Raw genomic sequence first — 27,644 nt, 5'->3', positions numbered from 1 at the left:
AAGTTAGACCTGGTTCCTCCCTTACATTTCTGAAGTGTTGTTTATTTGCATCTGGTGCCGACTTGTAGGCACTCAAAGTAGTCATTTTTACTTCTTCATGTTCTCCTGACAACTCCTCTGACCGTGCTGCAAACACCTGACTTCCCTGGCAACCAACTTGGTCCGAATTAACATTACCTGTTCATCTGGATTTCCAATTCCTCATAGAAAAAGAAACAAAAAGCTTCTACACCTTTTTCATCAATGTTTGGTAATGTTTGAACATCTTGTATATATTCTTACCAGGCTATTGGTTACAATGAGTTTGTTCAACCTCCCTTCTCCCTTCGACCTTGTTCTTGTACTTCTGTCATTTGACGGCTTTTTGCTTTAATTTCCAACTTCATCTTTTTCAATTTGAACATTTGTACCCTTTCTTTATCCTCTGCCATGGCTCTCCTTTCCCTGTCTTTATCCTCTGCCATGGCTCTCCTTTCCCTGTCTTTATCCTCTGCCATGTCTCTCCTTTCCCTGTCTTTATCCCTGCCATGGCTCTCCTTTCCCTGTCTTTATCCTCTGCCATGTCTCTCCTTTCCCTATCTTTATCCCCTCCCATGGTTCTCCTTTCCCTGTCTTTATCCCTGCCATGGCTCTCCTTTCCCTGTCTTTATCCTCTGCCATGGCTCTCCTTTCCCTGTCTTTATCCTCTGCCATGGCTCTCCTTTCCCTGTCTTTATCCTCTGCCATGTCTCTCCTTTCCCTGTCTTTATCCCTGCCATGGCTCTCCTTTCCCTGTCTTTATCCTCTGCCATGGCTCTCCTTTCCCTGTCTTTATCCTCTGCCATGACTCTCCTTTCCCTGTCTTTATCCGCTGCCATGGCTCTCCTTTCCCTGTCTTTATCCTCTCCCATGGCTCTCCTTTCCCTGTCTTTATCCTCTGCCACTGCTTTCCTTTCCCTGTCTTTATCCCTGCCATGGCTCTCCTTTCCCTGTCTTGATCCTCTGCCACGGCACTCCTTTCCCTGTCTTTATCCTCTGCCACTGCTTTCCTTTCCCTGTCTTTATCCCTGCCATGGCTCTCCTTTCCCTGTCTTTATCCCTGACACGGCTCTCCTTTCCCTGTCTTTATCCACTCCCATGGCTCTCCTTTCCCTGACTTTATCCCCTCCCATCGCTCTCCTTTCCCTGTCTTTATCCCCTCCCATGGCTCTCCTTTCCCTGTCTTTATCCCTGCTATGGCTCTCCTTTCCCTGTCTTTATCCTCTCCCATGGCTCTCCTTTCCCTGTCTTTATCCCTGCCATGGCTCTCCTTTCCCTGTCTTTATCCCCTCCCATGGCTCTCCTTTCCCTGTCTTTATCCCCTCCCATGGCTCTCCTTTCCCTGTCTTTATCCCTGCCATGGCTCTCCTTTCCCTGTCTTTATCCTCTGCCATGGCTCTCCTTTCCCTGTCTTTATCCCTGCCATGGCTCTCCTTTCCCTGTCTTTATCCTCTGCCACTGCTTTCCTTTCCCTGTCTTTATCCCTGCCATGGCTCTCCTTTCCCTGTCTTTATCCCTGCCACGGCTCTCCTTTCCCTGTCTTTATCCACTCCCATGGCTCTCCTTTCCCTGTCTTTATCCCGTCCCATCGCTCTCCTTTCCCTGTCTTTATTCCTGCTATGGCTCTCCTTTCCCTGTCTTTATCCTCTGCCACGGCTCTCCTTTCCCTGTCTTTATCCCCTCCCATGGCTCCCCTTTCCCTATCTTTATCCTCTGCCACAGCTCTCCTTTCCCTGTCTTTATCCCTGCCACGGCTCCCCTTTCCCTGTCTTTATCCTCTGCCATGACTCTCCTTTCCCTGTCTTTATCCCTGCCACGGCTCTCCTTTCCCTGTCTTTATCCTCTGCCATGTCTCTCCTTTCCCTGTCTTTATCACTGCCACGGCTCCCCTTTCCCTGTCTTTATCCTCTGCCATGACTCTCCTTTCCCTGTCTTTATCTCTGCCACGGCTCCACTTTCCCTGTCTTTATCCCCTCCCATGGCTCCCCTTTCCCTGTCTTTATCCTCTGCCACGGCTCCCCTTTCCCTGTCTTTATCCCTGCCATGTCTCTCCTTTCCCTGTCTTTATCCTCGGCCACGGCTCTCCTTTCCCTGTCTTGATCCTCTGCCACAGCTCTCCTTTCCCTGTCTTTATCCCTGCCAAGACTCTCCTTTCCCTGTCTTTATCCCTGCCATGGCTCTCCTTTCCCTGTCTTTATCCTCTGCCACGGCTCTCCTTTCCCTGTCTTTATCCCTGCAATGGCTCTCCTTTCCCTGTCTTTATCCCTGCCATGGCTCTCCTTTCCCTGTCTTTATCCCTGCTACGGCTCTCCTTTCCCTGTCTTTATCCCCTCCCATGGCTCCCCTTTCCCTGTCTTTATCCCTGCCAAGGCTCTCCTTTCCCTGTCTTTATCCCCTCCCATGGCTCTCCTTTCCCTGTCTTGATCCTCTGCCACAGCTCTCCTTTCCCTGTCTTTATCCCTGCTACGGCTCTCCTTTCCCTGTCTTTATCCCCTCCCATGGCTCTCCTTTCCCTGTCTTTATCCCTGCCATGGCTCTCCTTTCCCTGTCTTTATCCCTGCCATGTCTCTCCTTTCCCTGTCTTGATCCTCTGCCACAGCTCTCCTTTCCCTGTCTTTATCCCCTCCCATGGCTCTCCTTTCCCTGTCTTTATCCCTGCCATGGCTCTCCTTTCCCTGTCTTTATCCCTGCCATGTCTCTCCTTTCCCTGTCTTGATCCTCTGCCAAGACTCTCCTTTCCCTATCTTTATCCCTGCCAAGACTCTCCTTTCCCTGTCTTTATCTCTGCCAAGACTCTCCTTTCCCTGTCTTGATCCTCTGCCAAGACTCTCCTTTCCCTGTCTTTATCCCTGCCATGTCTCTCCTTTCCCTGTCTTTATCCCTGCCACGGCTCTCCATTCCCTATCTTTATCCCTGCCATGTCTCTCCTTTCCCTGTCTTTATCCCTGCCACGGCTCCCCTTTCCCTGTCTTTATCCTCTGCCAAGACTCTCCTTTCCCTGTCTTTATCCCTGCCACGGCTCTCCTTTCCCTGTCTTGATCCTCGGCCACAACTCTCCTTTCCCTGTCTTTATCCCTGCCAAGACTCTCCTTTCCCTGTCTTTATCCCTGCCAAGACTCTCCTTTCCCTGTCTTTATCCCCTCCCAAGGCTCCCCTTTCCCTGTCTTTACCCCTGCCATGGCTCTCCTTTCCCTGTCTTTATCCCTGCCAAGACTCTCCTTTCCCTGTCTTTACCCCTGCCACGGCTCTCCTTTCCCTGTCTTGATCCTCTGCCACAACTCTCCTTTCCCTGTCTTTATCCTCTGCCAAGACTCTCCTTTCCCTGTCTTTATCCCTGCCACGGCTCTCCTTTCCCTGTCTTTATCCCTGCCAAGACTCTCCTTTCCCTGTCTTTATCCCCTCCCGTGGCTCTCCTTTCCCTGTCTTTATCCCTGCCATGGCTCTCCTTTCCCTGTCTTTATCCCTGCCAAGACTCTCCTTTCCCTGTCTTTATCCCCTCCCATGGCTCCCCTTTCCCTGTCTTTATCCTCTGCCACGGCTCTCCTTTCCCTGTCTTGATCCTCTGCCACGGCTCTCCTTTCCATGTCTTTATCCCTGCCATGTCTCTCCTTTCCCTGTCTTTATCCCTGCCATGTCTCTCCTTTCCCTGTCTTTATCCCTGCCATGGCTCTCCTTTCCCTGTCTTTATCCTCTGCCATGGCTCTCCTTTCCCTGTCTTTATCCCTGCCACAGCTCTCCTTTCCCTGTCTTTATCCCTGCCAAGACTCTTCTTTCCCTGTCTTTATCCCTGCCATGTCTCTCCTTTCCCTGTCTTTATCCCAGCCACGGCTCTCCTTTCCCTGTCTTTATCCTCTGCCATGGCTCTCCTTTCCCTGTCTTTATCCTCTGTCACGGCTCTCCTTTCCCTGTCTTTATCCCTGCCATGGCTCTCCTTTCCCTGTCTTTATCCCTGACACAGCTCTCCTTTCCCTGTCTTTATCCCTGCCATGTCTCTCCTTTCCCTGTCTTTATCCCTGACACAGCTCTCCTTTCCCTGTCTTTATCCCTGCCATGTCTCTCCTTTCCCTATCTTTATCCCTGCCAAGACTCTCCTTTCCCTGTCTTTATCCCTGCCAAGACTCTCCTTTTCCTGTCTTTCATCCTGCCACAGCTCTCCTTTCCCTGTCTTTATCCTCTGCCATGTCTCTCCTTTCCCTGTCTTTATCCCTGCCAAGACTCTCCTTTCCCTGTCTTTATCCCTGCCACAGCTCTCCCTTCCCTGTCTTTATCCTCTGCCATGTCTCTCCTTTCCCTGTCTTTATCCCTGCCAAGACTCTCCTTTCCCTGTCTTTATCCCTGCCAAGACTCTCTTTTCCCTGTCTTTATCCCTGCCAAGACTCTCCTTTCCCTATCTTTATCCCTGCCAAGACTCTCCTTTCCCTGTCTTTATCCCCTCCCATGGCTCCCCTTTCCCTGTCTTTATCCCTGCCAAGACTCTCCTTTCCCTATCTTTATCCCTGCCACGGCTCTCCTTTCCCTGTCTTTATCCCCTCCCATGGCTCCCCTTTCCCTGTCTTTATCCTCTGCCATGTCTCTCCTTTCCCTGTCTTTATCCTCTGCCATGGCTCTCCTTTCCCTGTCTTTATCCCTGCCGAGGCTCTCCTTTCCCTGTCTTTATCCCTGCCATGTCTCTCCTTTCCCTGTCTTTATCCCTGCCATGGCTCTCTTTTCCCTGCCTTTATCCTCTGCCATGGCTCTCCTTTCCCTGTCTTTATCCCTGCCACAGCTCTCCTTTCCCTGTCTTTATCCTCTGCCATGGCTCTCCTTTCCCTGTCTTTATCCCCTCCCATGGCTCTCCTTTCCCTGTCTTGATCCTCTGCCACAGCTCTCCTTTCCCTGTCTTTATCCCTGCTACGGCTCTCCTTTCCCTGTCTTTATCCCCTCCCATGGCTCTCCTTTCCCTGTCTTTATCCCTGCCATGGCTCCCCTTTCCCTGTCTTTATCACTGCCATGTCTCTCCTTTCCCTGTCTTGATCCTCTGCCACAGCTCTCCTTTCCCTGTCTTTATCCCCTCCCATGGCTCTCCTTTCCCTGTCTTTATCCCTGCCATGGCTCTCCTTTCCCTGTCTTTATCCCTGCCATGTCTCTCCTTTCCCTGTCTTGATCCTCTGCCAAGACTCTCCTTTCCCTATCTTTATCCCTGCCAAGACTCTCCTTTCCCTGTCTTTATCCCTGCCATGTCTCTCCTTTCCCTGTCTTTATCCCTGCCAAGAATCTCCTTTCCCTGTCTTTATCCTCTGCCAAGACTCTCCTTTCCCTGTCTTTATCCCTGCCATGTCTCTCCTTTCCCTGTCTTTATCCCTGCCACGGCTCTCCTTTCCCTATCTTTATCCCTGCCTTGTCTCTCCTTTCCCTGTCTTTATCCCTGCCACGGCTCCCCTTTCCCTGTGTTTATCCTCTGCCAAGACTCTCCTTTCCCTGTCTTTATCCCTGCCACGGCTCTCCTTTCCCTGTCTTGATCCTCTGCCACAACTCTCCTTTCCCTGTCTTTATCCCTGCCAAGACTCTCCTTTCCCTGTCTTTATCCCTGCCAAGACTCTCCTTTCCCTGTCTTTATCCCTGCCAAGACTCTCATTTCCCTGTCTTTATCCCCTCCCATGGCTCCCCTTTCCCTGTCTTTATCCTCTGCCACGGCTCTCCTTTCCCTGTCTTGATCCTCTGCCACGGCTCTCCTTTCCATGTCTTTATCCCTGCCATGTCTCTCCTTTCCCTGTCTTTATCCCTGCCAAGACTCTCCTTTCCCTGTCTTTATCCCTGCCAAGACTCTCATTTCCCTGTCTTTATCCCCTCCCATGGCTCCCCTTTCCCTGTCTTTATCCTCTGCCACGGCTCTCCTTTCCCTGTCTTGATCCTCTGCCACGGCTCTCCTTTCCATGTCTTTATCCCTGCCATGTCTCTCCTTTCCCTGTCTTTATCCCTGCCATGTCTCTCCTTTCCCTGTCTTTATCCCTGCCATGGCTCTCCTTTCCCTGTCTTTATCCTCTGCCATGGCTCTCCTTTCCCTGTCTTTATCCCTGCCACAGCTCTCCTTTCCCTGTCTTTATCCCTGCCAAGACTCTTCTTTCCCTGTCTTTATCCCTGCCATGTCTCTCCTTTCCCTGTCTTTATCCCTGACACAGCTCTCCTTTCCCTGTCTTTATCCCTGCCATGTCTCTCCTTTCCCTATCTTTATCCCTGCCAAGACTCTCCTTTCCCTGTCTTTATCCCTGCCAAGACTCTCCTTTTCCTGTCTTTCATCCTGCCACAGCTCTCCTTTCCCTGTCTTTATCCTCTGCCATGTCTCTCCTTTCCCTGTCTTTATCCCTGCCAAGACTCTCCTTTCCCTGTCTTTATCCCTGCCACAGCTCTCCCTTCCCTGTCTTTATCCTCTGCCATGTCTCTCCTTTCCCTGTCTTTATCCCTGCCAAGACTCTCCTTTCCCTGTCTTTATCCCTGCCAAGACTCTCTTTTCCCTGTCTTTCTCCCTGCCAAGACTCTCCTTTCCCTATCTTTATCCCTGCCAAGACTCTCCTTTCCCTGTCTTTATCCCCTCCCATGGCTTCCCTTTCCCTGTCTTTATCCCTGCCAAGACTCTCCTTTCCCTATCTTTATCCCTGCCACGGCTCTCCTTTCCCTGTCTTTATCCCCTCCCATGGCTCCACCTTTCCCTGTCTTTATCCTCTGCCATGTCTCTCCTTTCCCTGTCTTTATCCTCTGCCATGGCTCTCCTTTCCCTGTCTTTATCCCTGCCGCGGCTCTCCTTTCCCTGTCTTTATCCCTGCCATGTCTCTCCTTTCCCTGTCTTTATCCCTGCCATGGCTCTCTTTTCCCTGTCTTTATCCTCTGCCATGGCTCTCCTTTCCCTGTCTTTATCCCTGCCACAGCTCTCCTTTCCCTGTCTTTATCCTCTGCCATGGCTCTCCTTTCCCTGTCTTTATCCCTGCCATGGCTCTCCTTTCCCTGTCTTGATCCTCTGCCACAGCTCTCCTTTCCCTGTCTTTATCCCTGCTACGGCTCTCCGTTCCCTGTCTTTATCCCCTCCCATGGCTCTCCTTTCCCTGTCTTTATCCCTGCCATGGCTCTCCTTTCCCTGTCTTTATCCCTGCCATGGCTCTCCTTTCCCTGTCTTTATCCTCTGCCATCTCTCTCCTTTCCCTGTCTTTATCCCCTCCCATCGCTCTCCTTTCCCTGTCTTTATCCCTGCTATGGCTCTCCTTTCCCTGTCTTTATCCTCTCCCATGGTTCTCCTTTCCCTGTCTTTATCCCTGCCATGGCTCTCCTTTCCCTGTCTTTATCCCTGCCATGGCTCTCCTTTCCCTGTCTGTATCCCTGCCATGGCTCTCCTTTCCCTGTCTTTATCCCTGCTATGGCTCTCCTTTCACTGTCTTTATCCTCTCCCATGGCTCTCCTTTCCCTGTCTTTATCCCTGCCATGGCTCTCCTTTCCCTGTCTTTATCCCTGCTATGGCTCTCCTTTCCCTGTCTTTATCCTCTCCCATGGCTCTCCTTTCCCTGTCTTTATCCCTGCCATTGCTCTCCTTTCCCTGTCTTTATCCTCTGCCATGGCTCTCCTTTCCCTGTCTTTATCCTCTGCCACGGCTCTCCTTTCCCTGTCTTTATCCCTGCCATGGCTCTCCTTTCCCTGTCTTTATCCTCTGCCATGGCTCTCCTTTCCCTGTCTTTATCCCTGCCACGGCTCCCCTTTCCCTGTCTTTATCCTCTGCCATGACTCTCCTTTCCCTGTCTTTATCCCTGCCACGACTCTCCTTTCCCTGTCTTTATCCTCTGCCACGGCTCTCCTTTCCCTGTCTTTATCCCTGCCATGGCTCTCCTTTCCCTGTCTTTATCCCTGCCACGGCTCTCCTTTCCCTGTCCTTATCCTCTGCCACGGCTCTCCTTTCCCTGTCTTTATCCCTGCCATGGCTCTCCTTTCCCTGTCTTTATCCCTGCCATGTCTCTCCTTTCCCTGTCTTTATCCCTGCCATGGCTCTCCTTTTCCTGTCTTTATCCCCTCCCATGGCTCTCCTTTCCCTGTCTTTATCCCTGCCATGGCTCTCCTTTCCCTGTCTTTATCCCCTCCCATGGCTCTCCTTTCCCTGTCTTTATCCCTGCCATGTCTCTCCTTTCCCTGTCTTTATCCCCTCCCACGGCTCTCCTTTCCCTGTCTTTATCCCTGCCAAGACTCTCCTTTCCCTGTCTGTATCCCTGCCATGGCTCTCCTTTCCCTGTCTTTATCCCTGCCATGGCTCTCCTTTCCCTGTCTTTATCCCTGCCATGGCTCTCCATTCCCTGTCTTTATCCCTGCCATGGCTCTCCTTTCTCTGTCTTTATCCCTGCCATGGCTCTCCTTTCCCTGTCTTTATCCCCTCCCATGGCTCTCCTTTCCCTGTCTTTATCCCTGCCATGGCTCTCCTTTCTCTGTCTTTATCCCTGCCATGGCTCTCCTTTCCCTGTCTTTATCCCTGCCACGGCTCTCCTTTCCCTGTCTTTATCCCTGCCATGGCTCTCCTTTCTCTGTCTTTATCCCTGCCATGTCTCTCCTTTCCCTGTCTTTATCCCTGCCACGGCTCCCCTTTCCCTGTCTTTATCCTCTGCCAAGACTCTCCTTTCCCTGTCTTTATCCCTGCCACGGCTCTCCTTTCCCTGTCTTTATCCTCTGCCACAGCTCTCCTTTCCCTGTCTTTATCCCTGCCACAGCTCTCCTTTCCCTGTCTTTATCCCTGCCACGGCTCTCCTTTCCCTGGCTTTATCCCTGCCAAGACTCTCCTTTCCCTATCTTTATCCCTGCCATGACTCTCCTTTCCCTGTCTTTATCCCTGCCACGGCTCCCCTTTCCCTGTCTTTATCCTCTGCCAAGACTCTCCTTTCCCTGTCTTTATCCCTGCCACAACTCTCCTTTCCCTGTCTTTATCCCTGACAAGACTCTCCTTTCCCTGTCTTTATCCCTGCCACAACTCTCCTTTCCCTGTCTTTATCCCCTCCCATGGCTCTCCTTTCCCTGTCTTTATCCCTGCCATGGCTCTCCTTTCCCTGTCTTTATCCCTGCCATGTCTCTCTTTTCCCTGTCTTTATCCCCTCCCATGGCTCTCCTTTCCCTGTCTTTATCCCTGCCATGTCTCTCCTTTCCCTGTCTTTATCTCCTCCCATGGCTCTCCTTTCTCTGTCTTTATCCCTGCCATGGCCCTCCTTTCCCTGTCTTTATCCTCTGCCATGGCTCTCCTTTCCCTGTCTTTATCCCTGCCACGACTCTCCTTTCCCTGTCTTTATCCCTGCCATGTCTCTCCTTTCCCTGTCTTGATCCTCTGCCACAACTCTCCTTTCCCTGTCTTTATCCCTGCCACGGCTCCCCTTTCCCTGTCTTTATCCTCTGCCACGGCTCTCCTTTCCCTGTCTTTTTCCACTGCCACGGCTCTCCTTTCCCTGTCTTTATCCTCTGCCATGGCTCTCCTTTCCCTGTCTTTATCCTCTGCCATGGCTCTCCTTTCCCTGTCTTTTTCCACTGCCACGGCTCTCCTTTCCCTGTCTTTATCCTCTGCCACGGCTCTCCTTTCCCTGTCTTTATCCTCTGCCATGGCTCTCCTTTCCCTGTCTTTATCCTCTGCCATGGCTCTCCTTTCCCTGTCTTTATCCTCTGCCATGCCTCTCCTTTCCCTGTCTTTATCCTCTGCCATGGCTCTCCTTTCCCTGTCTTTATCCCTGCCACAACTCTCCTTTCCCTGTCTTGATCCTCTGCCACAGCTCTCCTTTCCCTGTCTTTATCCCTGACAAGACTCTCCTTCCCCTGTCTTTATCCCCTCCCATGGCTCCCCTTTCCCTGTCTTTATCCCTGCCACGGCTCTCCTTTCCCTGTCTTTATCCACTGCCACGGCTCTCCTTTCCCTGTCCATATCCCTGCCATGTCTCTCCTTTCCCTGTCTTTATCCTCTGCCATGGCTCTCCTTTCCCTGTCTTTATCCCTGCCATGCCTCTCCTTTCCCTGTCTTTATCCCTGCCATGGCTCTCCTTTCCCTGTCTTTATCCCTGCCATGGCTCTCCTTTCCCTGTCTTTATCCCTGCCATGTCTCTCCTTTCCCTGTCTTTATCCTCTCCCATGGCTCTCCTTTCCCTGTCTTTATCCCTGCCATGGCTCTCCTTTCCCTGTCTTTATCCCTGCTATGGCTCTCCTTTCCCTGTCTTTATCCTCTCCCATGGCTCTCCTTTCCCTGTCTTTATCCCTGCCATTGCTCTCCTTTCCCTGTCTTTATCCTCTGCCATGGCTCTCCTTTCCCTGTCTTTATCCTCTGCCACGGCTCTCCTTTCCCTGTCTTTATCCCTGCCATGGCTCTCCTTTCCCTGTCTTTATCCTCTGCCATGGCTCTCCTTTCCCTGTCTTTATCCCTGCCACGGCTCCCCTTTCCCTGTCTTTATCCTCTGCCATGACTCTCCTTTCCCTGTCTTTATCCCTGCCACGACTCTCCTTTCCCTGTCTTTATCCTCTGCCACGGCTCTCCTTTCCCTGTCTTTATCCCTGCCATGGCTCTCCTTTCCCTGTCTTTATCCCTGCCACGGCTCTCCTTTCCCTGTCCTTATCCTCTGCCACGGCTCTCCTTTCCCTGTCTTTATCCCTGCCATGGCTCTCCTTTCCCTGTCTTTATCCCTGCCATGTCTCTCCTTTCCCTGTCTTTATCCCTGCCATGGCTCTCCTTTTCCTGTCTTTATCCCCTCCCATGGCTCTCCTTTCCCTGTCTTTATCCCTGCCATGGCTCTCCTTTCCCTGTCTTTATCCCCTCCCATGGCTCTCCTTTCCCTGTCTTTATCCCTGCCATGTCTCTCCTTTCCCTGTCTTTATCCCCTCCCACGGCTCTCCTTTCCCTGTCTTTATCCCTGCCAAGACTCTCCTTTCCCTGTCTGTATCCCTGCCATGGCTCTCCTTTCCCTGTCTTTATCCCTGCCATGGCTCTCCTTTCCCTGTCTTTATCCCTGCCATGGCTCTCCATTCCCTGTCTTTATCCCCTCCCATGGCTCTCCTTTCCCTGTCTTTATCCCTGCCATGGCTCTCCTTTCTCTGTCTTTATCCCTGCCATGGCTCTCCTTTCCCTGTCTTTATCCCTGCCACGGCTCTCCTTTCCCTGTCTTTATCCCTGCCATGGCTCTGCTTTCTCTGTCTTTATCCCTGCCATGTCTCTCCTTTCCCTGTCTTTATCCCTGCCACGGCTCCCCTTTCCCTGTCTTTATCCTCTGCCAAGACTCTCCTTTCCCTGTCTTTATCCCTGCCACGGCTCTCCTTTCCCTGTCTTTATCCTCTGCCACAGCTCTCCTTTCCCTGTCTTTATCCCTGCCACAGCTCTCCTTTCCCTGTCTTTATCCCTGCCACGGCTCTCCTTTCCCTGGCTTTATCCCTGCCAAGACTCTCCTTTCCCTATCTTTATCCCTGCCATGACTCTCCTTTCCCTGTCTTTATCCCTGCCACGGCTCCCCTTTCCCTGTCTTTATCCTCTGCCAAGACTCTCCTTTCCCTGTCTTTATCCCTGCCACAACTCTCCTTTCCCTGTCTTTATCCCTGACAAGACTCTCCTTTCCCTGTCTTTATCCCTGCCACAACTCTCCTTTCCCTGTCTTTATCCCCTCCCATGGCTCTCCTTTCCCTGTCTTTATCCCTGCCATGGCTCTCCTTTCCCTGTCTTTATCCCTGCCATGTCTCTCTTTTCCCTGTCTTTATCCCCTCCCATGGCTCTCCTTTCCCTGTCTTTATCCCTGCCATGTCTCTCCTTTCCCTGTCTTTATCTCCTCCCATGGCTCTCCTTTCTCTGTCTTTATCCCTGCCATGGCCCTCCTTTCCCTGTCTTTATCCTCTGCCATGGCTCTCCTTTCCCTGTCTTTATCCCTGCCACGACTCTCCTTTCCCTGTCTTTATCCCTGCCATGTCTCTCCTTTCCCTGTCTTGATCCTCTGCCACAGCTCTCCTTTCCCTGTCTTTATCCCTGCCATGTCTCTCCTTTCCCTGTCTTGATCCTCTGCCACAACTCTCCTTTCCCTGTCTTTATCCCTGCCACGGCTCCCCTTTCCCTGTCTTTATCCTCTGCCATGGCTCTCCTTTCCCTGTCTTTATCCTCTGCCATGGCTCTCCTTTCCCTGTCTTTTTCCACTGCCACGGCTCTCCTTTCCCTGTCTTTATCCTCTGCCATGCCTCTCCTTTCCCTGTCTTTATCCTCTGCCATGGCTCTCCTTTCCCTGTCTTTATCCTCTGCCATGCCTCTCCTTTCCCTGTCTTTATCCTCTGCCATGGCTCTCCTTTCCCTGTCTTTATCCCTGCCACAACTCTCCTTTCCCTGTCTTGATCCTCTGCCACAGCTCTCCTTTCCCTGTCTTTATCCCTGACAAGACTCTCCTTCCCCTATCTTTATCCCCTCCCATGGCTCCCCTTTCCCTGTCTTTATCCCTGCCACGGCTCTCCTTTCTCTGTCTTTATCCACTGCCACGGCTCTCCTTTCCCTGTCCATATCCCTGCCATGTCTCTCCTTTCCCTGTCTTTATCCTCTGCCATGGCTCTCCTTTCCCTGTCTTTATCCCTGCCATGTCTCTCCTTTCCCTGTCTTTATCCTCTGCCATGGCTCACCTTTCCCTGTCTTTATCCCTGCCACATCTCTCCTTTCCCTGTCTTTATCCCTGCCATGCCTCTCCTTTCCCTGTCTTTATCCCTGCCATGCCTCTCCTTTCCCTGTCTTTATCCCTGCCATGGCTCTCCTTTCCCTGTCTTTATCCCTGCCATGGCTCTCCTTTCCCTGTCTTTATCCCTGCCATGTCTCTCCTTTCCCTGTCTTTATCCTCTGCCATGGCTCTCCTTTCCCTGTCTTTATCCCTGCCACAGCTCTCCTTTCCCTGTCTTTATCCCTGCCACAGCTCTCCTTTCCCTGTCTTTATCCCTGCCATGCCTCTCCTTTCCCTGTCTTTATCCCTGCCATGGCTCTCCTTTCCCTGTCTTTATCCCTGCCATGGCTCTCCTTTCCCTGTCTTTATCCCTGCCATGGCTCTCCTTTCCCTGTCTTTATCCCTGCCATGTCTCTCTTTTCCCTGTCTTTATCCCCTCCCATGGCTCTCCTTTCCCTGTCTTTATCCCTGCCATGTCTCTCCTTTCCCTGTCTTTATCTCCTCCCATGGCTCTCCTTTCTCTGTCTTTATCCCTGCCATGGCCCTCCTTTCCCTGTCTTTATCCTCTGCCATGGCTCTCCTTTCCCTGTCTTTATCCCTGCCATGGCTCTCCTTTCCCTGTCTTTTTCCACTGCCACGGCTCTCCTTTCCCTGTCTTTATCCTCTGCCACGGCTCTCCTTTCCCTGTCTTGATCCTCTGCCACAACTCTCCTTTCCCTGTCTTTATCCCTGCCACGGCTCTCCTTTCCCTGTCTTTTTCCACTGCCACGGCTCTCCTTTCCCTGTCTTTATCCTCTGCCACGGCTCTCCTTTCCCTGTCTTTATCCTCTGCCATGGCTCTCCTTTCCCTGTCTTTATCCTCTGCCATGGCTCTCCTTTCCCTGTCTTTTTCCACTGCCACGGCTCTCCTTTCCCTGTCTTTATCCTCTGCCACGGCTCTCCTTTCCCTGTCTTTATCCTCTGCCATGGCTCTCCTTTCCCTGTCTTTATCCTCTGCCATGGCTCTCCTTTCCCTGTCTTTATCCTCTGCCATGCCTCTCCTTTCCCTGTCTTTATCCTCTGCCATGGCTCTCCTTTCCCTGTCTTTATCCTCTGCCATGGCTCTCCTTTCCCTGTCTTTATCCCTGACAAGACTCTCCTTCCCCTGTCTTTATCCCCTCCCATGGCTCCCCTTTCCCTGTCTTTATCCCTGCCACGGCTCTCCTTTCCCTGTCTTTATCCACTGCCACGGCTCTCCTTTCCCTGTCCATATCCCTGCCATGTCTCTCCTTTCCCTGTCTTTATCCTCTGCCATGGCTCTCCTTTCCCTGTCTTTATCCCTGCCATGTCTCTCCTTTCCCTGTCTTTATCCTCTGCCATGGCTCACCTTTCCCTGTCTTTATCCCTGCCACATCTCTCCTTTCCCTGTCTTTATCCCTGCCATGCCTCTCCTTTCCCTGTCTTTATCCCTGCCATGCCTCTCCTTTCCCTGTCTTTATCCCTGCCATGGCTCTCCTTTCCCTGTCTTTATCCCTGCCATGGCTCTCCTTTCCCTGTCTTTATCCCTGCCATGTCTCTCCTTTCCCTGTCTTTATCCTCTGCCATGGCTCTCCTTTCCCTGTCTTTATCCCTGCCACAGCTCTCCTTTCCCTGTCTTTATCCCTGCCACAGCTCTCCTTTCCCTGTCTTTATCCCTGCCATGCCTCTCCTTTCCCTGTCTTTATCCCTGCCATGGCTCTCCTTTCCCTGTCTTTATCCCTGCCATGGCTCTCCTTTCCCTGTCTTTATCCCTGCCATGTCTCTCCTTTCCCTGTCTTTATCCTCTGCCATGGCTCTCCTTTCCCTGTCTTTATCCCTGCCACAGCTCTCCTTTCCCTGTCTTTATCCCTGCCACAGCTCTCCTTTCCCTGTCTTTATCCCTGCCAAGACTCTCCTTTCCCTGTCTTTATCCCTGCCATGGCTCTCCTTTCCCTGTCTTGATCCTCTGCCACAGCTCTCCTTTCCCTGTCTTTATCCCTGCCATGTCTCTCCTTTCCCTGTCTTTATCCCTGCCAAGACTCTCCTTTCCCTGTCTTTATCCCTGCCAAGACTCTCCTTTCCCTGTCTTTATCCCCTCCCATGGCTCCCCTTTCCCTGTCTTTATCCTCTGCCACAGCTCTCCTTTCCCTGTCTTTTACCTCTGCCACGGCTCTCCTTTCCCTGTCTTTATCCTCTGCCACAACTCTCCTTTCCCTGTCTTGATCCTCTGCCACGGCTCTCCTTTCCATGTCTTTATCCCTGCCATGTCTCTCCTTTCCCTGTCTTTATCCCTGCCATGTCTCTCCTTTCCCTGTCTTTATCCTCTGCCATGGCTCTCCTTTCCCTGTCTTTATCCCTGACACAGCTCTCCTTTCCCTGTCTTTATCCCTGCCATGTCTCTCCTTTCCCTGTCTTTATCCCTGCCATGGCTCTCCTTTCCCTGTCTTTATCCTCTGCCATGGCTCTCCTTTCCCTGTCTTTATCCCTGACACAGCTCTCCTTTCCCTGTCTTTATCCCTGCCATGTCTCTCCTTTCCCTGTCTTTATCCCTGCCATGTCTCTCCTTTCCCTGTCTTTATCCTCTGCCATGTCTCTCCTTTCCCTGTCTTTATCCCTGACACAGCTCTCCTTTCCCTGTCTTTATCCCTGCCATGTCTCTCCTTTCCCTGTCTTTATCCCTGCCATGTCTCTCCTTTCCCTGTCTTTATCCCTGCCATGGCTCCCCTTTCCCTGTCTTTATCCTCTGCCATGGCTCTCCTTTCCCTGTCTTTATCCCTGCCAAGACTCTCCTTTCCCTGTCTTTATCCCCTCCCATGGCTCTCCTTTCCCTGTCTTTATCCCTGCCAAGACTCTCCTTTTCCTATCTTTATCCCTGCCAAGACTCTCCTTTCCCTGTCTTTATCCCCTCCCACGGCTCTCCTTTCCCTGTCTTTATCGCCTCCCATGGCTCCCCTTTCCCTGTCTTTATCCTCTGCCATGTCTCTCCTTTCCCTGTCTTTATCCTCTGCCACGGCTCTCCTTTCCCTGTCTTTATCCCTGCCATGGCTCTCTTTTCCCTGTCTTTATCCTCTGCCATGGCTCTCCTTTCCCTGTCTTTATCCCTGCCACAGCTCTCCTTTCCCTGTCTTTATCCTCTGCCATGTCTCTCCTTTCCCTGTCTTTATCCCTGCCATGGCTCTCCTTTCCCTGTCTTTATGCCCTGCCATGGCTCTCCTTTCCCTGTCTTTATCCCTGCCACGGCTCTCCTTTCCCTGTCTTTATCCCCTCGCATGGCTCCCCTTTCCCTTTCTTTATCCTCTGCCATGGCTCTCCTTTCCCTGTCTTTATCCCTGCCACGGCTCTCCTTTCCCTGTCTTTATCCTCTGCCATGACTGTACTTTCCCTGTCTGTATCCCTGCCATGGCTCTCCTTTCCCTGTCTTCATCCCTGCCATGGCTCTCCTTTCCCTGTCTTTATCCCTGCCATGGCTCTCCTTTCCCTGTCTTTATCCTCTGCCATCTCTCTCCTTTCCCTGTCTTTATCCCCTCCCATCGCTCTCCTTTCCCTGTCTTTATCCTCTGCCATCTCTCTCCTTTCCCTGTCTTTATCCCTGCCATGGCTCTCCTTTCCCTGTCTTTATCCTCTGCCATGGCTCTCCTTTCCCTGTCTTTATCCCTGCCAAGACTCTCCTTTCCCTATCTTTATCCCTGCCAAGACTCTCCTTTCCCTGTCTTTATCCCTGCCAAGACTCTTCTTTCCCTGTCTTTATCCCTGCCATGGCTCTCCTTTCCCTGTCTTTATCCCCTCCCATGGCTCTCCTTTCCCTGTCTTTAATCCTGCCACAGCTCTCCTTTCCCTGTCTTTATCCTCTGCCATGTCTCTCCTTTCCCTGTCTTTATCCCTGCCAAGACTCTCCTTTCCCTGTCTTTATCCCTGCCACAGCTCTCCCTTCCCTGTCTTTATCCTCTGCCATGTCTCTCCTTTCCCTGTCTTTATCCCTGCCAAGTCTCTCCTTTCCCTGTCTTTATCCCTGCCATGGCTCTCCTTTCCCTGTCTTTATCCCCTCCCATGGCTCCCCTTTCCCTGTCTTTATCCTCTGCCATGGCTCTCCTTTCCCTGTCTTTATCCCTGCCAAGACTCTCCTTTCCCTGTCTTTATCCCCTCCCATGGCTCTCCTTTCCCTGTCTTTATCCCTGCCATGGCTCTCCTTTCCCTGTCTTTATCCCCTCCCATGGCTCTCCTTTCCCTGTCTTTATCCCTGCCAAGACTCTCCTTTCCCTATCTTTATCCCTGCCAAGACTCTCCTTTCCCTGTCTTTATCCCCTCCCACGGCTCTCCTTTCCCTGTCTTTATCCCCTCCCATGGCTCCCCTTTCCCTGTCTTTATCCTCTGCCATGTCTCTCCTTTCCCTGTCTTTATCCTCTGCCATGGCTCTCCTTTCCCTGTCTTTATCCCTGCCACAGCTCTCCTTTCCCTGTCTTTATCCTCTGCCATGTCTCTCCTTTCCCTGTCTTTATCCCTGCCATGGCTCTCCTTTCCCTGTCTTTATGCCCTGCCATGGCTCTCCTTTCCCTGTCTTTATCCCTGCCACGGCTCTCCTTTCCCTGTCTTTATCCCCTCGCATGGCTCCCCTTTCCCTTTCTTTATCCTCTGCCATGGCTCTCCTTTCCCTGTCTTTATCCCTGCCACGGCTCTCCTTTCCCTGTCTTTATCCTCTGCCATGACTGTACTTTCCCTGTCTTTATCCTCTGCCATGTCTCTCCTTTCCCTGTCTTTATCCTCTGCCATGTCTCTCCTTTCCCTGTCTTTATCCCTGCCAAGACTCTCCTTTCCCTGTCTGTATCCCTGCCATGGTTCTCCTTTCCCTGTCTTTATCCCTGCCATGGCTCTCCTTTCCCTGTCTTTATCCCTGCCATGGCTCTCCTTTCCCTGTCTTTATCCTCTGCCATCTCTCTCCTTTCCCTGTCTGTATCCCTGCCATGGCTCTCCTTTCCCTGTCTTTATCCCTGCCATGGCTCTCCTTTCCCTGTCTTTATCCCTGCCATGGCTCTCCTTTCCCTGTCTTTATCCTCTGCCATCTCTCTCCTTTCCCTGTCTTTATCCTCTGCCATGGCTCTCCTTTCCCTGTCTTTATCTTCTGACTCCAATCGTCTCATCTGTAATTCAAGTTTTTCTAAGTCCATTGCACTTGACTGTTTCTCTGATACACCTAAATGCTTGGCTAACTCTTGTGACAATTTCAGCTTTCTTATTATCCATAGGTTAACCCAATTTTAGTCTGTTTGTAAATTGTACAAATGTCACCTTTTTCTACCTTTCTAAACTTTTTTGGCAAATTTTGGAAGTATCCTTAACCCCCCAGAACCTCTTTAGCAATATTAAGAGCCATTTCCCCACTTTTGATTTAACCTACAATAAGTAGGTTTGGCGGCATGGTGGCACAGTGGTTAGCACTGCTGCCTCACAGCACCAGAGACCCGGGTTCAATTCCCGACTCAGGTGACTGACTGTGTGGAGTTTGCACATTCTCCCCGTGTCTGCGTGGGTTTCCTCCGGGTGCTCTGGTTTCCTCCCACAGTCCAAAGATGTGCAGGTCAGGTGAATTGGCCATGCTAAATTGCCCGTAGTGTTAGGTAAAAGGGTCGGTGTGGACGGGTTGGGCCGAAGGGCCTGTTTCCACACTGTAAGTAATCTAATCTAATCTAAAAAAGTAACCGAAATTAAACAGATTTTCCACTTATCACTTAAGTTTTATTTAAAGAGCTAGTCCCCAAGTCTGCTTATATCTCTTGAGACTTTTTTGCAAGGTTTGTGAAGGTTTGTAGCTCAGGTTGAGGTTTAGGGTGTAGGTTTGCTCGCTGAGCTGGAGGTCTGATATCCAGACGTTTCATTACCTGGCTAGGTAACATCATCAGTGGCAACCTCCAAGTGAAGCGAAGCTGTTGTCTCCTGCTTTCTATTTTTTTCTTTCTCCTGGATGGGGTTCCTGGGGTTTGTGGTGATGTCATTTCCTGTTCGTTTTCTGAGGGGTTGATAGATGGTATTGCAAGCGGGCATCAGAGCCGCCCCGCATGTGCCACAGGACTATGCCTACATCGGCAAAACTATAGGAATTCATTTTGTGTTTTAAACGGCAGCCGCAGCTTAAACCCACAGAACTCAGCAGCTGCAGGTCCACTCACGTGACCGGGAAATGGGAGCCAGAGGACAGATCAAATCCACACTAGGCCAGACACTAACCATGACTCATAGACCGAAACTCCGGAGCTAATTAATATGGAAACCCATCTGCTAATCAAATCAAGAGACTGACTGAAACACACCCATATTCATCAATACAGAACCATCCTGACACAAAGGACAGGCATCCACCAGACAGGTACGGACAGACTAATACACACCAGCACCCCAAGGGAACAAAGGGGGGTGCTAGCCCCCAGCCCTCACAGAGAGAGACAAGCAGATAGTACCCGGACCCGTTTACATAATCCAATGAGCACCCTATTGTGTGTACACTGCAACTCTCCTGGGACGACAGTAAACCCACCATTTGCACCTACTCCAGCGATGATGGGGAACTATCATCCCATTCATACTCAAAATCCTCACATCCTGACAAAGAAAGGTATATAATGTGTAGCAGCGCGCGGGAACACCAGAACAGCCGAGATTCGGACCTCGGTTGGTCTCCGCCGGTGTTACTGTGTCAATAAACGTTACTGATTGTTGAACCGCACTGTGGGCTCGGACTGATATCATTTCATCCGCGCTAACAATTGGGGGCTTCGTCCGGGATAACGACGGCTGCTGGATCCCTGCGACGGCACTGGGTGAGTATCTTTCCTCTTTTTCTTCTCGCGTAAAAGTCTCCCAGTGCCCCGCAAGGGACTTCACTGCCGGCCGTTATCTGAACCTGCGAACAGAGTGAGTCCGGCAGTCGTGTAACGGTAGAGTACTCTTTAAAAGTGTGTGTGTGTGTGTGTGAGTGATCCTTCGCGGGTGGGCGATTGGGGTCGCGGAACACTAGTAAATGTGTGCGTGATTATTATTATTGTCGTTTATTGTTAATGTGCTACTGTGACTGACGGACTATCCTTGGACCGATGACTTTAGGAACAAGTCCCCGATAGATTGACCCCCCCTGTTTAAAAACCGACCAAACAAGCCTTCCTGGTTGACCTCTGCAGTGGGAGATAGGGGACCCCATTGTACGTTGAGCCCGGTTTTAGCGCCTTCCTTGTGTACGCGGTAGAGGCTGGGAGGTCTACGCGTGCTACAAGAGAAGTCCTCCAAACCAGCCCGAGACGCGGGGCCTATGGGCCAACCGGCGGTTATACGCTCTGCCCATTGACTTCGCGGTCCCGAGGTGTTGGCCTCTGCAGGATCAGGCACGGTTAGGTCTGAGTTCACGCCCCCTCCCCCTTGCACTCGGGCCCCTGGTTCACGCCCAGTGTTCGTGGCGTACACACGGCTGCTGAACGTTAGGCGGTGAGAGAGAGACTCACGGAAACCCGGGGTCGCGCGCTCGGGAATCGACACGCGCCCCGTCTGTAACTATCCCCCCCCCCCCCCGCCCAGGTTGACCCGCGGGGCTAGGGTTCAACTTACAGGGAGTGTGCTCCCCGACTGGGAGATTAATAAGCTAGTGCCAGCGACATCCCTTAGCACGCCTGCTAGCTTTACTTTAGTTTAGCTTCTGTCAAGTTACACCCGCTGCGCCCCTACCATGGGTGGAAGCGTGGCTGAAGACCTAGATTGGGGGCCAGAGGGTTCCCTTACCCGTTTTATAGCCGACGAGAATAAAAAAGTTATTAAGGCTATGCTTCGCTCAGGCTGGCGACCCGCTGACCCGCTGGATGTACAGCGTGAGTGGTGGGCCCGCCAAAAGAAAGCTTGCATCCTAGTGCTACAGGCACACGTCAGGCTTGCTGGCAAGGTTCAGCTTTATGTCCAAGACCAGAAAAAGCAGGCCACAGAGCACCTAGAAGCCCAGGCGCTTGCTGCCCGTACGGTTTTACCGACCTTGTCCGATGCGCCCAGTGCCCCGCCGTCCCCCACCTGGGACTGGGAGGGCTCACGGACAATCCGGACCCCCGGGAATGGCGCACGGGCTATGCCCGTGCAGCCCCGGTGAAAGTTGAATATACCCCCGGGGGAGGGGAGAGGGGACGGGCCACGACCCTTGCCCATAACCCCCGCCTCAAGATGACCTAGATCTCCCTGACCCCGGGCGACACCATGAAACTTCTGGACGGGCTCCCCACCCTTAAGCCTCGGCACAATAACGCTGAGTTTTGGCAGAGGCTTAGGGAGATGCAGATCTGCCTCAACCGTCACAATAGGGACGTGGCCGGCCTGGTCCGGACAAAACTCCCGGAGAACCTGTGGTCCAGGCTCCGGCCCGCGCACCAGGCCGGGTCCTGGTGCGCTGACCTCAGCGACAGCCGTCGCGAACAGGAGGGTTGTCTTCGCCGACTTCAAGGCCATACACCGGTCGACTGGAACGCCATTGTGGGTATCACTCAGAAACCTGGGGAGGGCGCCCAGGAATATGGGGTCCGCAAGTTTGAGGCGTTCCGAGCACACAGCGGGGTTCCCGACGCTGATAGGCAGAACCCCGCATTCGTCCAATTATACAAAGACGGCCTGAGCCCCGCACACCAGGCAGTCCTACGGACGGGCCTGGTGCCCTATGTCACCTTTGCGGAGCTTGAGAACTGGGCCATGTCCCTTGACAACCGAGTGGTGCCCGCCGTTGCGGCAGTTTCGACGGACGAACCAGACGTTTGCTTCCTCTGCAAACGGACGGGGCACCGCAAAGCCCAATACCCGCTCTCTTTCTGACGCCCCTGGGGTCCGGGTCTGATGGGGGGCCAGCCACCTTCACAGCCGCATTCCTCGCGCCCCCACGACCAGGATTGCCCCAGACAAGGGGTCAACAGCGACCCCAGCCCCCACAAACCCCGCAGCCCAAGCCCGAAACCTACCGCCCCCGCCCCCGACTGGGATCAACTCAGTCGGGGCCAGCTGCTCGAGCTTTTACAGCTGCTCGCCCGACGCAAAGACTGAGTAGTGTTGGCCCCCATCTCGGGAGCCGACCCCCGTATCTGGGTTTCCGCATCGCTAGGGGGCCGCCGATGCAAGATTTTGATTGATACGGGGCGTCGGTCTCCCTCATCGACCTCGACCTTCCCTCAACCCACCGCTCCATTTCCATTAAAGGGGTTGGGGGGAGCTCGGTTATTGCACGCCGAAGCGAGGCCGTCCTCCGAGAGGTAGACAACATTTTACTCCCCGTGGCATTTCTGGGTTTGCCCAAACCCGGAGGGGACGATTATGGGTATCGACCTCCTGGGCGAACTGGGGGGCGGTGGTGGACGCGTTCCACCGTCGCCTCCTGTGGACATCCCGCAAATTTCACAAGAGCGCCCACGAGGGGAGATGGGTGCCCACTAAATCCGTCGCTACGCTTGCCCCCAGTGTGCCCATCGCCCGGGACCGTGCCAAGGACGGTGCCTTCGGAGCCGTCTGCCCACTAGTCCCGGAGGTGTGGGCCATGAGCAAGCAGGACTGCGGCCTCGTCCGCTCCCCTCCTGAGCGGATACCCGGGCCCGTACACGCCCCGCACCGACAATACCCGATTAAACCTGAGGCGCTGCACGCCACTGAGGCAATCGTTGCCGAGCTCACCCGGCACGGCGTCCTGCGCCCCACGGTGTCCACCACCATCTCCCCGATATGGCCAGTCCGGAAGCCGGATGGGAGCTACAGGCTCACCATCGACTACACGGCACTCAATAGGGTCACCCCCAAAGAACACCCTATCGTAGCCAGCCCGACCACCATCTTCAATGGCCTCGAACACTCACACCGGATCTTTACGGTCCTGGATGTGGCGAATGGCTTTTGGTCCATTCCCCTGCACCGTGACTCACAGGACAAGTTTGCCTTCACTCTGCGGGACAGGCAGTACACATGGACCCGCCTGCCGCAGGGCTTCCACAACAGCCCTAACATTTTCCACAGGGTCATGAGCCAGACCCTGGAGGGGTGCGACCTCTCCCCCTTCTCAAGGACCCTCCTGCAGTATGTAGACGACCTTTTGATCGCGTCCACGGACGCGCGCCACTAGCTGGGGGCCCTGGCCGCCGTCCTGCGGACCCTCGGCCGGGCAGGATTCAAAATATGCCCCACGATGGCCCAGGTCGGAATGGCTAAAGTCCGGTACCTGGGACACAACATCAGCCAGGGAAGCAAGACCCTACCCCCCGACCGCAAGTCGGCCATCGCCGACATGCCGCGGCCGGACACAGTCAGGGGAATTCGCCGCGTCTTGGGGCTTTTTAACTACTGCCGCTCTTTCATTGCACATTTCGCCACTATCGCCGAACCCATTCAGCGCCAGGTAAAGGGGGGGCAGGCCAGGTGCGGAGAGGGTGGTGTGGGGACCCGAACAGGACGACGCTTATTCTAAGTTAAAGTCCCATCTCCTCAGCGCCCCGGCCCTGCGCCTCCCTGACCTATCAAAGCCCTTCCACATCTTTTACGGCCTTGAAGAGGGGTTTTACAGCGCTGTTGTCACCAAACCTCAGGCAACCACATGAGACCAGTGGGTTACTACTCCACAAAGGAGTCCCCGGTCGTGAAGGGCATGCACCGCTGCGTGCCGGCGCTGGATTGCATCGCATGGGCGGTCCGGATGTGTGAGCCGGTCACCATGTCCGGCCAGATAATTTTACACACTAGACACACGATAGTTGAACTCCTGAACACGGGCCGCCTCCGGACGGTCTCGGATGGCCGCAGGGCAACTTGGGAGGCGGTTCTCCTCCCCTGGGACCAGTCCATTCAGATCGTTAGGGACACAGGGCCAAACCCCGCCGACGGGATTATCGTGGTGGGGGAACCCCACCATTGCCAGGCCGCCATCGACTCGGCGTAGGGGGACTCCGTGGCCGACAGCCCGGTCCCTGATCCCGACCTGACCTTGTATGTGGACGGCTCACGTAGGCTTGTCGAGGGGTCCTACCAAACGGGTTGGGTGGTGGTCGACCATACCAGGACCACCCGAGCACAGGGAACGATGGGGGGGGGCGACACCTCCGCCCAGGTCGCGGAGCTGATCGCCCTCACCGCCGCACTCCGCCTGGGAGCAGGCAAGCGGGTAAACATGTTTACCGACAGCCAGTACGCTTTCGGGGTAGTCCATGATTACATGGCAGCATGGAGCCGCCGGGGCTTTATTACGGCCGGCGGTGGCCAGATTAAACACGAAAATACGGTCCGTGACCTGGTGGCGCCGCACGCCTCCCCCTGCTCGCCGCGGTGGTGAAAATCAAAGCACACCAGCGGGCCACCACCACTGAACAGCTGGGGAATCATTGGGCTGACCTGGCCGACAAGGCCTCCGCGGCCGCGGTGCTACCGTCCGCGCATGCAGCACCCGCTACTGAGGTCCGGGACGTGAATGTCCTGGACGTCCAGAATTGCGCACAGCCCGGAGAGGCAGAGGACTGGCTGGCAAAGGGCGCAGCCCGCGACCCCGATGGAGTGTGGCTGCATGGCGGCAGGGTCGTGGCCCCCGCGGCCATCAGAACGACCCTGATGCAACTACACCACGAGCCAAACCACGCGGGCCGCGACAGAACGCTTGCTAGGCTCCAGACCGACTGGTGGTGGCCTGGCCTCGGCAGCGACGTGGCCAAACACTGCCGCCGATGCGTTGTCTGTGCCCAGCACAACCCGGGGCGGCCCTTGAGCATTCCCCTGGCGCAACAGCCACGGCCCAAGGGGCCCTGGGAGAACCTCCAGGTTGATTTCACAGGCCCCCCTACCCCCCAGCCGTGGCAAGAAGTATTGCCTGGTGATCGTTGACCATTTCACGCGCTGGGTAGAAGCCTTCCCTACACAGGACTGTACGTCCGCCACCGTGGCCAGAGTGCTGGCCTTCGACATCTTCCCGCGCTGGGGGGTCCCCCTCCAGATTGACTCGGACCAGGGCACGCACTTCACCGGGCGTGCAATGAAACTGGCCTGCCGCCTCCTGGGCATCAGACAGCGCTTCCACATCCCGTTCCATCCCCAGACCTCTGGGATGATCGAGCGCATGAACCGGACCCTCAAAGCTGCGATCGCACAGGCGATCACCGAAACAGGGCAGGGCTGGGTGGACGTTCTGCCCTACATACTGATGCGCTTCAGGGCCACCCCAGGCCGCTCCACTGGCCTCACTCCCTTCGAGCTCATGATGGGGAGGGCCATGCGACTACCAGAGAACGTCATGGTCGGGGGGGTGGGGTGGGGGGGGTGTGGAAAGACATGGCCCCCCTGAGGGACAGGGTGACATGCTATATCAGGCAGCTGGACATGCAGCTGCGGGCCCTTAGACAAACTGCGTGCGACCAGCAGGACATTAGGGACCAGGCAAAACTGCAGCCGCATCTGCCCGCCCAGCCCCTTCGCGGCGTTGGGGACAAAGTCCTGGTCAGGGCCGCCCCTGACCGGCCCGGCTTCGCCCCCCCCGGTGGCTGGGACCGCACAAAATCATCCTCACCAGTGACACGTGCGCCTGTGTCGACATGAAGGGAAAGGGCAGGTGGAAACACTGGTCCCAGCTTAAACCCTTCCCTTAAGCCCCGACCGAACAGACACTCCCACCCCCCGCCTTTGACTTGACTCTAACCGCCTCCTTTTTCTCCTTACAGTGCGACGGGCGGACCAGTCCGGGGGGGCCTGCTCCTACACACACTAACCCTACACCCTTGGTAAGGGTGCCCCTCTCTCTCTCTCTCTCTCTTCCCACAGATCATGCTTCACCGGTGCACCGCTCTCCTCCCTGCTCTCCTCTTCGCCCTACGACTGATGCCTTCTTTCCCCGAGATACATGACAACTTCTACCGCCACGGTGTTGCCTTCAACGCGTCCGACGCCATCTGTATTCCTGCAAGGGACAAGCCCGACGAGATCGACGCGTTCTACAACGCCTGGCTGGAGGTCCTCCCGGGCGTACAGACACTCAGTTTATTCTGCACGTCGGAGTGCGACCCGCGGCCGACCTGCCTCCGGCGTGCTGAGGCGATGGACTTGGGGGGGGTTGCATGTTCGGGACAATGTGTGCCATGCCAGAGGACCTCGCCTCTGCCCTGGCCTTTGATGCTTTTACTTGACAGGATCTGTCTGCTTGCGGGTATTATGAGCCTACTGATGCCGTGGTAATCTCCTTGTATTTGTGCTTTCCACCCGCCCCGACCACACCACCCCCGACCACGACTCCCGAGATATTGCCGTGCCCCTCTCTGGGACCGGGGCCCGCGGGGGGACTGGTATTGTGGGATGAGGGAGAGGCCCTTTATGACAACGTCCGACACGAGGTCGTACCTGTGCTGGTCAATATATCGGGCATCCGGGTACCGGACTATTGCACAGCACAGGTACGCAACCTATACGCCATGATGGGGAAGGAGGTTATAGAGAGGGCCATAGACGCCAAGGGGGCAACCCACTACCAGACCAATATACATAACACGCACACACAACGACACAGACGGGACATAGTCAACGATGCCCTCACAGGACTCAACACGGGGACATCCATAGTAAACTCCCTAGACATCCAGGGCCTTAACTAAAAGGGGTAATGAGGAACCTGCTACAAAGGTCTCTCACAGATCAGGCAGACCAGGCACGCCTGGGGGAAGAGGGAGCATACACCCAGCTCGACGGCATTGCAGTCCCGGAGACACAGGCCAACACCATTAACCGCCTTATAGACCGGGAAAGAGAAAACACGGCCCATATCCACGAGGGGCAGCTGTGCCATGCGTATGGCCTGTGGATGGTAGCCCAGATCCGGCATAATCTTGACCAGGTCCAAAGGGGGGAGGTGCCCGACTGGATCGACAGCGCCAAACTGGCCTCACTCGCGGGGCGCTCCGGGCCGCTCGACAGCCGGACTCTGAAGGGTATGACCAGAGTATACCCAGTGATTCCCGACTGTGAGGTCAGTGAGGCGACAGGAGTCGGGATTGTCCTCCTGATCCCCGTGGTCACCCCAGGGTCTGGGCCATTTCCCCTGTTTCACATTGAGAACATCGGAGTCATACGGGAAAACGCTTCCCTCAAATATCGTTTAGCTCACCACACAGCCATATCTCGAAATGGCGCTGTGTACGGGGTGCCGCTTACAGGCTGCAAACGGCGGGGGGCAATTACCATCTGCCCTCACCCCTTACGAAGGAGTGAAACAGCAGAATGCGGGTTCAACCAGACACAGGGCTGCACCCTTGAAATCGAACCCATGGGCCCCCACTTCACTAGGGCGGGGTATGGTGGAAGGGGACAGTATTGTGTTTCCACTCTTAAAACCTCATTTTGGTATAACGGACTGCAGTGCCCGATTCCCCAGCACGAGTTCTGCTTCACCCCCAGGCGCCCAGTCACGGTTGGGCAAGCTCACATCTCAGAGGTCCAACAACGGAACCCCGAGTCCATACAAATTACTGATAAATTCAGGGACACCCTCAGGGAATATCAGGAGCCTGAACAAGCCCCAATCCCACATTTGGCCGAGGTCTTACGGGAGCTTAGGACCCGGGTAGGACACTCAGTGAAACTGTACCACCAGTTGCAATCACATATAAAGGACCTAGAGGAGGACACAGACACAGCTCTGCAGTCCCAGGGGTGGGCACAGAGGGTGTGGGATTGGGGCCTGAACGTAAACATCCATCCCTGGATCCGAATCATCTCGCACACCATTGTAGGCACACAGTTACTGCTGGCTCTGGCCTGGCTCCTGGTGGTGTGTCACTCATGCCGCCAGCACAAGAAACGAAAGGCCAGGAAGACCATGCTCCACGCCATCGACTCCTGGCGGGCGATCAGGCACCGTGAGCTCACAGGGCTCGAGTTAATGTAACCATCTCCCGGGACTATCCAAAGGCCCCATGACGGCAGCATGACGGCCGGCGGAATGTACCGGGCGAGGAGCCGACTTTCAAGGCATCG

The 27,644-nt window shown here is 54.2% G+C and overlaps 1 protein-coding gene and 1 pseudogene across 15 annotated transcripts in view; one reads left to right on the top strand and one right to left on the bottom strand.

Moving 5' to 3' along the window:
• LOC122541389 (ras/Rap GTPase-activating protein SynGAP-like) overlaps nt 1-27,644 on the bottom strand; it is a 1,066,559-nt gene that overhangs the window by 906,382 nt on the left and 132,533 nt on the right. The gene's annotated exons all lie outside the window — the stretch shown is intronic.
• LOC148140465 (uncharacterized) lies at nt 25,446-27,555 on the top strand (annotated as a pseudogene).

The sequence above is a fragment of the Chiloscyllium plagiosum genome, unplaced genomic scaffold, assembly GCF_037043375.1.
Source record: "Chiloscyllium plagiosum isolate Xiang-an unplaced genomic scaffold, Cpla_swu_hap1 HiC_scaffold_35, whole genome shotgun sequence".
NCBI classification, from domain to species: Eukaryota; Metazoa; Chordata; class Chondrichthyes; order Orectolobiformes; family Hemiscylliidae; genus Chiloscyllium; species Chiloscyllium plagiosum.
The sequence above is the reverse complement of the archived record's forward strand: the minus strand, read 5'-3'. Positions and strand labels throughout refer to the sequence as shown.